The sequence below is a fragment of the Peromyscus leucopus genome, chromosome 23, assembly GCF_004664715.2.
Source record: "Peromyscus leucopus breed LL Stock chromosome 23, UCI_PerLeu_2.1, whole genome shotgun sequence".
NCBI lineage: Eukaryota > Metazoa > Chordata > Mammalia > Rodentia > Cricetidae > Peromyscus > Peromyscus leucopus.
Window position 1 is genome coordinate 4,632,735 of NC_051082.1, and position 12,818 is coordinate 4,645,552.

The following is a 12,818-nucleotide window of genomic DNA, read 5'->3' on the forward strand; positions in this document are numbered from 1 at the left end:
AGAACCAGAAATTCAAAACTTTGGCTCTGAATCTGGCTGCACACGCCAAAGATGGAAACCGTGTGGAGAGTCGGGAATGGGCTTCGTTGACTCCCAGCAGGCTATAATATGACCACCAGCACCATGAGGTCATGTGAGTGAGGGCTTTCCTGAAACCCAAAGCCATGACACGCAGCTCCCACACTCAGCTTCTTGTATATACTGAGAAGCCCGGTGCTGGTGACACCCCCCTCTCCAAGGCAAAGACCAGGGCCCACCATTCTCTGGGAGTCTACGGTTAATGAAACACAGGGGCCCCACACTTGCCTCATCCGGGTTTTCACTGGTGATCCTGGCTGCAATGACGTGACCTCGGCACAGGAGGGCTCAGAGGGGCCTCAAAAAAATGGGGGTCACTCCCCAGGGGATTCTCCATACAGAAGTCGTATGTCCTTCAGCCGGTGCAGGGCACCCCCATGGCGATCTAAATGGAGAAAACCCATCCCACAGGTCAGTCTGCTAGGATCCCGGCCCTGAAACATGGAGGGCAACATCACACCAGGAGCAAATCCGTGCTTAAGTCAGAGGCTAGCCATATCTAGTGTGGCTGGGGTGGTGCGCACATGCCTTTAACCCCAGCACTCGGGAGGCAGAGGCATGGATCTCTGTGAGTTCGAGGCCAGCCTGGCTATAGAATGAGATCCAGGAAGGCACCAAAACTACACAAGAGAAACCCTGTCTCAAAAAATAAAAAGGAACTATTGGAACAATTAGGAACGTTTAATATAGACAGTGTATCGATTAAACACTGGCCTGATGCCGTATTTCCCATGGGCTACAAGTACATTGTGACATTGTCCCAGACACCTTGTGCCTTTATACGGCAGTATTCGGAGACTGGTCACAAAGGTTCAGTACCACCTGTGGCTTCAAAACCCTCTCTGCCTCGTGGTCTCCCAGAAGTCAAGGCCACACACCTCCAACTCAGGTAAGAAACTATGCTGTTTGGGGGCCTTGCAGACCCTCCCCAAAGCCTCCCGATGAATGCATGTTCCTATCCAGTACCTGGCTCCTTGGCATGTGGGCTAGGCCAGGATGAACTCTGCACTACCCAGGCCAGACATGCTTAGCTTTGGAGATTCAAGGTGTCGTGGCTGCAGACAAGGTATCTCTTTAAGGGAAGGCTCTCTCTCTGTCTCTCTCCCCCTCCTCCCTTCCCTCCCCCCCTCTCTCTCTTTCTCCCCCACCCCCTCCCTCTTCCCCATACCCCCGCAAGGTCCCCTCATGCTGCACTCTTCCATCTCAAGGCCCCATCGTGGCCCCTGTGATCACGAAAGCCCTTCCCTGATTAAACAAATGTTCCATAGCACAAACAAATGTAACACATCTTAATATTCTACAACATTTCCCCCTTTTTGTCTAAATGCCCAGCACCCACATCAGGAGACTCGTCGTGATGTTCTAACTCCAGCTCCAGAGATCTGATGACCTCAGGCCTCCAAGGGCACCTGCACCCATGTGGTGCACATAAAATCATGCAGATACACACAAATAAAAATAAATAATGCTTTTTAAAAAATCTTTCAAAAACAACAATGTATAAATAGGGAAGAGGGGAGACCAGAGGGAAGGGGCATTGATTTTTAAAATGTGAAACTCTCATTAACAAAGGAGTCCTTAGCCTTGGGCCACAGGCCCTCAGAATTTGTGTAATATACATTTACATCAGTGAACTGCCATGTGCTGTTTAAGCTAACTGAGAGGCCAGCTCTGGAGGCATGGTCACCACCCCCTAATGCTATCCTAAGAGTGTCTTCTCAAACCCTTGTCCAGGACAAGCTGGCTCTGTGGAATAGAAAGCAGAACAGCCTGAGTGAGGGTCACCACATCTAAGAGCAAGGCCACCAAGTCCTTGCAAACAAAAGGAAAGCAAAACCAGTGTCTTTGAAAACAGCCGGGAGGCGGTCATTGCCGGCCACCTTCCCAAAGCAAGAGCCTCGGCTGCTGTTCACACTGGTGTTCACACTGTTCCCACTGCCTCGGCTGGGGAGAAGATGTTCTGCCCAGAACCCTCTTAGCCAAATGCTCCCGCAGATGGTTTGGGTCCCAGGCTTCCCCAGTGTGTCCCGCCTGATGGCCCACATGACTGATCTAACCCCCTTCCACCACCCTGCTCCTCGTGCTCCTCGATGCTTTATCCCACTCCTGTTTGCTGTACACTTAATAAGCCCCTTCGGGGATTGGAGAGATGGCTTGGCAGTTAAGAGCACTGGCTGCTCTTCCAGAGGTCCTGAGTTCAACTCCCAGCAACCACATGGTGGCTCACAACCATCTGTAATGAGATCTGGCGCCCTCTTCTGGCCTGCAGACGTACATGCAGACAGAACACTGCACACATAATAAATCTTAAAAAAAATAAATAAATAAACCTTCAAAGCCCAAAGCATGACCAGTGGATCATTCTCCCTACGAAACAGTGTGACTCTAGGCCAAGTGAAAAAGAAAGTCTTCCTCCTTTTACGTAAAAAGCAGAGGTGGGCGCGCACCCGCCCAGGGCTTGGGGCCCGTCCTCAGGTCCCCCTCACCTGCAGCTGTGCGGCAGGCAGGTTGACGTCTGCGATCATTTCAGTGCACGGATGCTCCACTTGCAAGCGTGGGTTCAGCTCCAAGAAATGGAAGCTGCCGTCCTGGCTGTACAGGTATTCCACCGTACCCGCGCTCACGTAACCCACGGTCTTGGCCAGGAGGACGGCACACTGCAGAGGCAGACAGGAGCCAAGGGCTTCCAGCCGCTCTGGGGTGAGTGGCAGCCACCACTCCCCCTCCCCCAAGTGCACTCTGGGGAGCTGCCCCTTGGGAGTCCTGACCAGTGATGAACACCTCGGTGCGATGCTGAGATCACCCCACCCACCCACCCCGGATGGGCTCCCTGCCACACCCACACCTTGCAGCTACCATGGCTATAGCCCGTTTCTTCTGAGCTGCCCCAAGCCAGGGCTGCCAGAGGCACCTGTTCCATGAACTCAAACACAGCTGGAGCGGCGATGGTGGCTGGCGCCTCCTCGATATCTTCTGGTGCCGCCTCTGGATGGAGCAGTCGCGTCCAAACAGCGACCACAGCGTTTCCATACTGATCTGCCAGGACCTGGACCTCCAGGTGCCGCGCATTCTGGGCCAGCTTCATGAGAAAGATAGGCGAGCCCGGGATCTCGCTCTGCACCTGTCGGGAACACAGGTGGCGGATGATCCCGGGGATACTCCAGCTCTGGAAGCCTTTCTGCAAGTTCTCGAAGAAAACATTCAAGAGCTGGAGCGGGCGGGCTCGGAGTGCGGGGGGGGAGGAGAAGTTCATCGATGCGGCCGTCATCGCCCACCAAACAGAATAAAATAAAGAGCACTGATTGGTAAATATAGGCAGGGCTCCTCCCCCCAGCCCTCTAGCCTATGACCTCCACTCTCATTTGCCTCCAACAGACACAATGCCTTATTCCCTCATCTTTGTTTAAGTCAAACGCTGTTTAAAAGCAGGGTGCGGAAGAGTGGTACCACTTCCCTATTCCACTAACCCTACACTAAGGATGTACACCGTCCACGAAGATTCTTTGCTTCCGGGAACCAGATCCTGGAAAGTCTGTGCATGACCTATTCTCATCCGTTATATCTATCCAGACGTATTTGTCCATGTCGTCTATGTACCCTGTAACCTCAGGACCCACAAAGATCCTACAAGCAGGAAGTAAGGCTTGTCAAAAGTTAGGCGCCGTCAGCTGTGCCTGAGGCTACTATGCGGAATTCAAGGACTAGATCCCTCACGTACCAATGCAAAAACACTACAGACAAACAACAATGAAAAATGCAAGCCCCTGACCAACTATGTTCGTAGTTTAGGTTTTTCTGACAGACGACATGGTAGACAACAGGCCTGCGCCTCATTCTACCCGCCTCGCGTGCTAATAATTTAATGCATTGGCACGTTGAATCTGTCAAAACAGTCTCAAGGCATGCTTCCTGCAACCGTCAAAAATAGCTCAGCGGCCACGCAGCTTTAGAATGTCTACGTCTCTCCTGCACCAGGCTGCTCGCAGCTTGTCTGGACATCTTGAGAATCACCCAGCAAAATATGATCAGGACGAACCACCCACTTCTGGAACAGTTTAAACACACGCAGCTTTATTCGTCGAACACGCATCCACAGAGAGGGGAAACGTTGATTCCTCTTCCCACTTTAGAGTGGTAGGTGGAATCTCTGCTGAAGGTGGCACTCAAACTCAGCTTTGTCAGCGCTCCACTCTACCTTTCCCTGATGCAAGCTTGCCATCACTGCACACGCCAGCGGTTCTATCTCACCGGCCGCAGGACTGAGCTAACATACAGAAATACTTCGGCCTTTAGACCAAATGCCCCCGCAGTCTCACCCTGCGGCGACTGGGGATTACGCTGTCGCCTGTGTACGCTTAAGAGCAAACAGGAACCAATCCCCGACTGGATAGCCGCCGAGTTCTGGAATACTCTTCCTTCCTTAGCCTGCTCTAACCCGAGCAGACACACACAGGCTCCCATGCAGTAATCCACATACTCAGATACGGCACTCCCCCATGGTCTGAGAGCCGGCTCATGACGTGTTTACTTGGAAACCCACACCGAGAACCCATGTCCTCCTCAAGCAACTTCTCAACAACCGTAATTCGCCAGGGCGATGAGAACCTGTCTATCGTAAGGAGTCTCCCCCTTAGCGGAGGACTTAGCCTGTTCTCCCAGAGGGGCTGTGTTGCCGGCTTCTGAGACAGAGGGTGCTCACTGCAGCCTCTAACTGGGGGCACCACGTATCAAGGCTGTACTCCTATGTAACCAGGCTAGCCCTTGCCGGCACTAATGTCACGGGAGCAGACCTGACCAGAGTCGCACTCTCGCCTTCTGCCTCCTGGTTACAAGGTTGCTGGTCGTGCTTCAAACTGCCTGGTCTCTACTGAAAAATAATTCAAGAATGGGTAGGCGAGGGAACAAGCACCCAGCAAGACATTGTTTATATTCCAAATGACCAGGAAGTTCCACTGCATGGTGTGCGTGCACGACCACCGTGATGGTTGTGTTCAAGTCTGGGTGGAATGTGCAGGGTTGTATGATGTGTATGTATGGATAATGCGGCCTTGACACTAGGAATCCCCAGGGAGAACCTGCGGCTGAGCCAGGAGATGCGCTCCACGAGAGGTCCATGTCGTGTGAGTGCCAGCGATACATGTACCGGATGAAGAGTCTGTTACACGCGGAGTCAGCATGAGTGTGATGGTGTTGTCTGAGGGGGTCGTATGGGGGGCATGGTGCTGGCGAGTTGGCAGGTGGTTGTGAGTGAGGTGGCTGGGTGGAGCCAGCTAAGACGTCTTCATGCTTGCTAGGCAAATGCTCCACCATGATGACACTCTAGTCACTGATATGTCAGCAACTGTTGTGTTCCGCCCTCCAGGTCTAACGTTGGAGTCTTAATCCCCTGCATTTGATGGAAAAATGAAGGGTAGAAAGGAAATGTTTAATACAACTGTGATCGTCTTGGATTCAGGCGCGTTTGAGACGGTGATCATTTAGATGTGTGAAGGCATCAGGCTTAAGCCTCTGTTAATCTCTGTATGCCTTGTAAGAGACCAAGAAGACACACACAATGCCACACAACACACCACACATGCCACACACACACCACACATGCCCATTGTGGTGTCTGAATCACTCTGGTACTCTACCCAGCAAGAAGGGTGTTGTTGCAGCATTGGGGCGCACACCTAAAACCGCCACACTCAGGGAGCAGAGCAGGCGATCCTGTGATGCTGTAGGCCAGCCTGGGTTCTACAGAGTGAGTTCTCAGGACAGCCAGAGCCACACAGATGAAATCTCGTCTAGAAAAGTCACACACACAGATCACCACACACAACCACCACACAGCACACTACACAACACAACCACACCTGTTTTAACGAGGTGCACTGCTGGAGCCCTACAGTGGTTCTGTGAGTAGAGAGTAGCTGAGTTACCGCCCCAACACGTGGCTGCCCGAGCGGCCTGACTGTCTCGGTCCTCATCGTAGTAGACAATGAGCGATGAGACCACACTCGACAATCCCGAGCATGGCACCAACCCGTAACAATCCAGACGCTTAACATGAAAACGATAGAGCCGGACTACTCCGATCCCCCATATAGATATATTGGCTATTAGCAAAATCTACACCACTACATGGAAGGAAGGAAAGTGACGAGCAGCGATTCAGGTGTGAGCAAGTTGCACGGAGGCTCGTGCCCGCAGCGTGGGGTTATGGGCGAGAGAGCTCGGCGGCTTCCCTCATGTCAGAGACTGAAAGAGGAGTCAGAACCTGCCTAAAGGCGTCGCCTCGAGTGCAGGAGCGCTGAGGTTCCAGCTACGCAGCCTCGCTTGAGTTCGCAGTGCGGGCTGCATGGAGCTGAGAGAGCCCATCGCGCTGCACTGGGATGAGTCTCCATGCACACCCCCAATGTTTTGCTTAGCAAATACGAGCAACGGATTCCAGCACAGGCGAGTTACCGATTTGGTGCTAGGTTACCAGACGTGACCAGATGGGCGCCAACACAGAACCAGTAGACAACCTCGCCTTCCGAATGGTACTGCCGACGGTAATGTCGCTAGGTGTGATAGAAGTGTGAGCCCGCTTGCGCTAGGTCCCTCCAGCCCCCGGGTCGAGCGACAGGGAGCACCACAGAACCACGACTCTGGAGAGGATGTAGCAATATCACTAGATGTCCCCCATCCCAGTGGCTCAGGAACCCCGAAACATAGCCAGGTGTGTGTCTGTGAGCTTTCTACCTACAAGAACGGGACGTGGACAGGTCACCTCTTGAAAACTCACCGGGCGCAACCAGCCTAGCAGTGCAGCAGCCAAAACGATATGCAGTACTTGTCACCAACATGTGGAGACACGACAACCTCTGACCACTCCCTCAACCGTACACTCACACAGCGAGACGAATCTGTGAGTAAACAGAACTCAGTCATCAACCAAAAACCCAGCTCTATAAAGAACCCAGCTCCATTCCTGGGCGCTATCTACGCATTCTCTGGCTAGATACCATGCACACCATCTAGACATGACGAGTGGCGAGATAGGGAGTCTAGCTTCTGTTATGTCAATGACTGCACGTGAAAGGGTGTCTGGAAGCTGCCAGCCTCGAGTGCGATGTGCACTGGGGGTGCTAGAGGATCACTCTCACTCCCGCGTTTGCCTGCACCATGCTGAGTGACACGAGAAGCGAGCGGCACTGTTGAGTCAGAGCGCAAAAGGGAGAGCAGTCCACTGCAGGAGCGCACTGACCAATACAGCTATCTGCGAATAAAGCGTCGAGCGGTGTGCTATCTGTGCTGTAGAAGTCCACTCCTCGCCGTGTAGTCGTACCTCCGCCGGCGCTTACAGGGGACACCTGCTTCTCCATCTCTCCGAAATTATCTCTAGAAGAAGGATGTTAGAGTAGGAGAGACCGACCCTACCTTAGTGCTCGCTGCGCCTAGCTCTCGTCCTAGGCGCTAACTGTTACGCGGAAGTGACCTAGCTATAAGAATATTCAACGAATGTCGTCCGCTTTATAGCTCTACCTAAAAACTCTCTTGTGACCCCAAAGTTTCACGTTGAAGTCACAGGAAGTCAAAGTTAGTTAAGCACTTTAGTATGAGCTGGGCGGTAGTGGCACAACGCCTCTAATCCCAGCAGCGCTAGGAGCAGAGCGCATGAGGATACCGTGTCACCGAAGCCAGCCTGGTCTTACATGATGCGCAGCCACCTCCCAGAGCAGGCAACCAAAACTGATATAGAGAAACCCTGTTCTCGAAAAACAAACAAACAAACAAAAAAATGATTTATTGAATAGTATTGATTGATTGATTCCTGTGCCAGGATCTGGAGGATTCCGTCAGTAATAGATATTAGTTTTCAGCCACAAAAATATAAAGGCTCAGCAATTAAGAGCCCTGGCTGCTCTTCCAGAGGACCGCGGGTCCATCCATCACTCACACGGCAGCCTGTCACAACTGTTCTATTATAACCTCCAGTTCCATGGGGTTCCGTGGCTAACACCCCCTTGCACTCACACTCCAAGCGAGACAACTTTCCTACCACGTCTTTTCAGTACACGCAGCGCTTGCGCAGATAGACGTCGTCTGGACGCTTTGAAAGTCATATTACCATGGTGCCTGCTTGTCGCCAACCGTCACATTACACAACTAGGTAAGATATAAATCGGTAATAATTATTGTTATTGCGTAAGAACTCTAAGACTGAAAAGAAGAGAGACAAGAAGATTGTAAATAACTAAACACTGGAGCGTACTGAATGCCTCACGAGAGACCGGTGATCGAGGAAATGCCTGCCCTAGGAGAAGGGAAATTACCCGGAAGTCTGGCGTGTCTGGCTGGGCCTCATGCGCGTCCTCTCCCACATCCCACTCTACCCCCCGGCACCAGCCCTCACGATCACTCACCTACCGGCGAGTTTTCAGGACACTCACTATGAATGGGATTATATGCAAATAAAGACCTTATGGAGAGTGAACCATATGCTGATATAGGCATGAGGAGAAGATGAGGCGCCTCTCTCACCAGCAGTGCCTTCGAAGCCAGCCCGCTCCCCTCCTCGGCTTGCGTATAGCCCTGAGCAGCGAGTAAACACGGGGGAGGATATGCTCTTTCACCACCACGTAGAACCTGGGGATCAGTGAGCGGGCACGCTGAGCATGCCCGACGGTGAGGGAGAGCACCAGCCCTATGGCGCGGCGCCTAGAGTTCCAGCGTGCGCGAACGAATGGGTCCTGCGAGCCACTCTGCTTACTTAGAGCCTCCGCACCACCCCGCGGCGCGAGCTCATTGGCGCCACCCATAACGAATCGCGTGCCGCACCCATCGGCCATCATGACCCCGAACCACGCCCCTCGTCGACACATCTGGACACCACTACACCACCCACGACACTCATCACCATCAGGCCTATGTTCACGCCCACCGAAACCTCCAGGCACCCTCGGCCATCAGCCCCAAACCCCGCACCTACACATACACCCATCCAGCACGACAGCCCCCAAGACCCCGTACTACCCACACTCACGATGACCATCAGGACCCCAAAATACCCCGGCCCACATCGCGCACATTCAGGCCACATAGCACACACCCTACGGCACGCACCTCACCTACGTCATCACGGACCCCCACCACACAAAACCACCGCAGCCCGACTCAGCATACATGGCACCCTTATAGCACCCCCGATCTCCCATCATAGTTCCTATTCTAGGATCCCCAGCCAAACCCCGTCCTCCGCCTAAGCCATTGACAAAGAGCCGTCACACTAGACCCCGACCCCACAGCGGCAATCAGGCCCACCTAAGCCCCGCCCGCTGCGGCCATCACAGGGTCTCTTGCCTCTGCGCTTAGCTATGTGAGCGAGATCGGTCAACTCCTAAAATCTCTAGAATATGTCCACCAAAGAAATCTCTCAAATATCTTAGCGCACGAGCTCCCTATTGCGCTGAGCGATCTCTGTACTATGTGTTCAATCACAGTAATCTGCTTAGTAGAATGATGACAGCTCGATATAAAACCACAGAAGCGCCTAGATACCTGGACTCGATGCAACATAGACCGTCCACGCAGTGCACAAGAGGTCTTTAGTAATCTGTGCACCTTCACTTTTACATAATACGCTAAGGCCACCCTAAGCCTCTTAAATGCCCCTAGCAACATAGGCCAGCAATCTCCACTTTTAGAAAGCCTACAGCAAGTCATGAGGCGGGCACACATGTCGATATTTCCCTCTCTATGCATGAAAGATCAGCCCCTCAGTGTAAGATGCACTATAGCTGTGTGTATAGTCTGAAAGGAGACACAGACCAAAAGCTGCAAGCCTGCCGCCTCTCCAACTCATCTCGGCTGATAATAGAAGACAGGAAGGTGCAACCTCATGGTAGAGCATAGGAGTAGAAACCTTCTTTTTTCCTCCAAGCATCAGGCTCTCGACTCTAGTCCATCCTTCAGTTAATCCTCTGTTATCGGGGGTGTTAGGTTAACTTCGCTCACAAAAACAAAATGATTAAAATCACACATAATTTGTCTGGAGGCTGTCTACACAAACGCCCATTTACTTGGCGACAACCAAAGCTGACCTGGTTCCAATAGTTGTTGAGAAACAAAAATGAAGAGGGAGTTTAAGATGGGAATGGCAAACCAGGCCAAGCTGTCCATATAATTAATGATTGAAACTTCAGGAGAGATGGCACGAGTATATCCACACGACAAAGTCCGGCCACAAGGGCTCCAGTAGCGAAACATGCTGAGCAGGAAATGCTGCAGCTGGGCACAACGTTCCGTGTGGCCCCAGCGGACCCGTGCGAGGCTGAATCAGAGATATGATGTATTATCTAGGGCAACCTAAGAGACCAGAGATCATTCCAAAACCAACACAAAAAGCGTCAGAAGAAGCTCGGGACCAGAGGATTGTGTCACCTGCGCTTGACCATCAAGGTGGGTTTGTTACAAGGCCCCTGGTGGCCCCACCATGTGCCCCCGTCAATGTCTCCAGGCACAAGCTGCCACAGACAAGATAATGCCAGATAATCCATAGACCACAGTCGAGTACCGGGCGTCTCTTCTTAAATGGCAGAAGTCGTATTTACCTGCGCACAGAAAAGCAGTGAGTGGCCATGTTGCAAAACGAAATCACAAAGTATCAACTTAACATCTTTTAGGTTTTAATTTTGGGTTTACTATTCGTTGGTGTGAATGGGTGCCGTGTTAACCTGTCTGTGTGACTGGTGCGGTGCCGGACACTAGTGGGATTGCCGGGCTCACAGTGACGGTGCCGTTGTGGCCCACCAGTGGGTTCCGTGGCCCACCAGGGATTCCTGGCCAACAGTGTTCCAGTAGGCCACATGGGGCCGTGCGCACATGTGTTGCGTTGTCTGTATTGTAATTGTGCGCCGTTGATGTAGTGGCACGTAGCTAGTCTGGCTGTTGAGTGTAACATGCCATGTTCATGTCGTCTATGGATTGTGTCTGTGAAATGTCGAGTTTGTATGTCTGGTAGTATGTGAAAATGTAGTGCATGCCGTTGTTTCGTGATGTTGAATAATGTGTGCCGTGTCCCGTCCCGCATCAGTGTGTACGTTCTCAATGCGAATCGCGTACGTAGTGGCTGCCGTCATAGTCACAGATCTCAAGCTTAGTTTCTGTCTTCAGTACGTCCGGTTGTGTCAGTGGAGTTACAGGTTGGATTTTCAAGCATTCTGTTATGGTAATGTGCGTGCGATTTTTACAACTCCCGCCGCTGTTCCCCAGAGGTGTCTTACCAACCCGCATTGAGAAATGTTTTTGTTTAGACAGCTGTGGGGTGTACCATGCGTACATGCCACAAGACTGCCCTGTTTAGAGGTCAAGTTTCTCTCTGCCCACCTTCCCGAGGCGAGGCTCACACTGTTCCCTGCCACTGGTGGTGGTGAGAACGAGAGCTCCCATAGTTGTTATTCCCAGAAGCGACTAGCTAGTGGATTGCGTTCGGAAATGTGTCCTCGGACAAACTCTTCGTCACGTGACATCCCCTAGAGTTCGAGTTGTCTTTACCACAGAAACTGAATTCTGTCTCCATTGTCTCTCAGTCCTATTACCTACACTTCAACAGGCGGTGCTCTGAACGAGTTGATCACCTCTAGAGTGTGTGAGGTGCCAAACGCACGCTCTGCCACCAAACCAGCATGCTGCTATTCCTGGTGTCCCAGTGTGAAGATGGTTCTGGGGATCTCAGTTCAGGTAGTTGAGTGCCGCGCTTTACCAGACAGGTAGCGGGACAGCCCATGCACACTCGCGTCACCAGAGTTTGGGCCTGGCTATAGTGTCCTTAGGTGATCAGTCACTGGGTCAGCGTCCTTAGAGTCACTGACCACCAGCGTCATTGTGATGCGCTCGAGTCTGTCTGTGCTCACCGCTGGAGGAATAGGATTCGACGGTTTTCTGGTAGAGATGACCTCCTTGAAAACAGTCAGGAGGGGCCTGGAGGTGCAGCCCCGTGGTAGAGTGTTTGTCTAGCGTGCGTGAAGCCCTCGCTCGGTTCCACCCCCAGCACCACGAATCAAAAGGGGAGAAGCAGTTTTTGTGTCTGTGAAATGGCAGCACACACACCCGCCTCCCCTGGCTGGCCTTGTAGATGGAGATGGTTCTTGGGATGGATCCATGCCTGGTGCACAGCCCGCCCTGGTACCCAGCCCCGCCCTGGTTGCACAGCCCCGCCCCTGGCGCTCAGCCCCCCCCTGGACCCAGCCACCGCCTTGCCCCCCCACCCAACCCGCAGCTGCCCCCCAGTCTTGCCCCTGTGGTGCACAGCCCGCCCCTGTGTACCACAGCCCGCCCCTGATACACAGCCGCCACGCACTGCGACACACAGCCCCGCCCCGCTGGCGGCAGCCAGCATGCGTGAAAGGGACAGGTTTTCTTCGTTCTTGCGTGCTTGGCCCCAGTGATTGTGCCCTCGAGGCTGCACGCGCTGCTCCACAGTCCTGGTTTGGAGTTGGAGCTGCCTTGGGCGACACTAGGGGAAGCTCTGACCCGTCCTGTTCTTTCTACACAACAGGTGATGATGGATATCATGGCCCTGACCGTGCAGGAGAGTGGCCGGGTGAGGTACATCAAGCGACCAGGGGTCGTGCTGGAGCCCGGCTGTGTGGTGGTGGCGAGGCTCGAACTCGATGACCCTTCCAAAGTGCACGCGGTATGTCTAGGTCACACGTGGTCCGGCTGCTCTGGCTGGCCCAGAGGCTCTCACTGTGTCACCCCGTTCAGAGGAGCAG

General features: G+C 53.0%; 1 long non-coding RNA gene across 1 annotated transcript; it reads right to left on the reverse strand.

Annotated features, from left to right (window-relative positions):
- Nucleotides 1-406: 406 nt before the first annotated feature.
- Nucleotides 407-3,049, reverse strand: LOC114689178. Its single transcript, XR_003733867.2, has 3 exons — nt 2,990-3,049; nt 2,565-2,735; nt 407-463 (listed from the first exon to the last, which is right to left on the reverse strand). It is a non-coding gene; the product is annotated as an uncharacterized LOC114689178 (long non-coding RNA).
- Nucleotides 3,050-12,818: the final 9,769 nt, after the last annotated feature.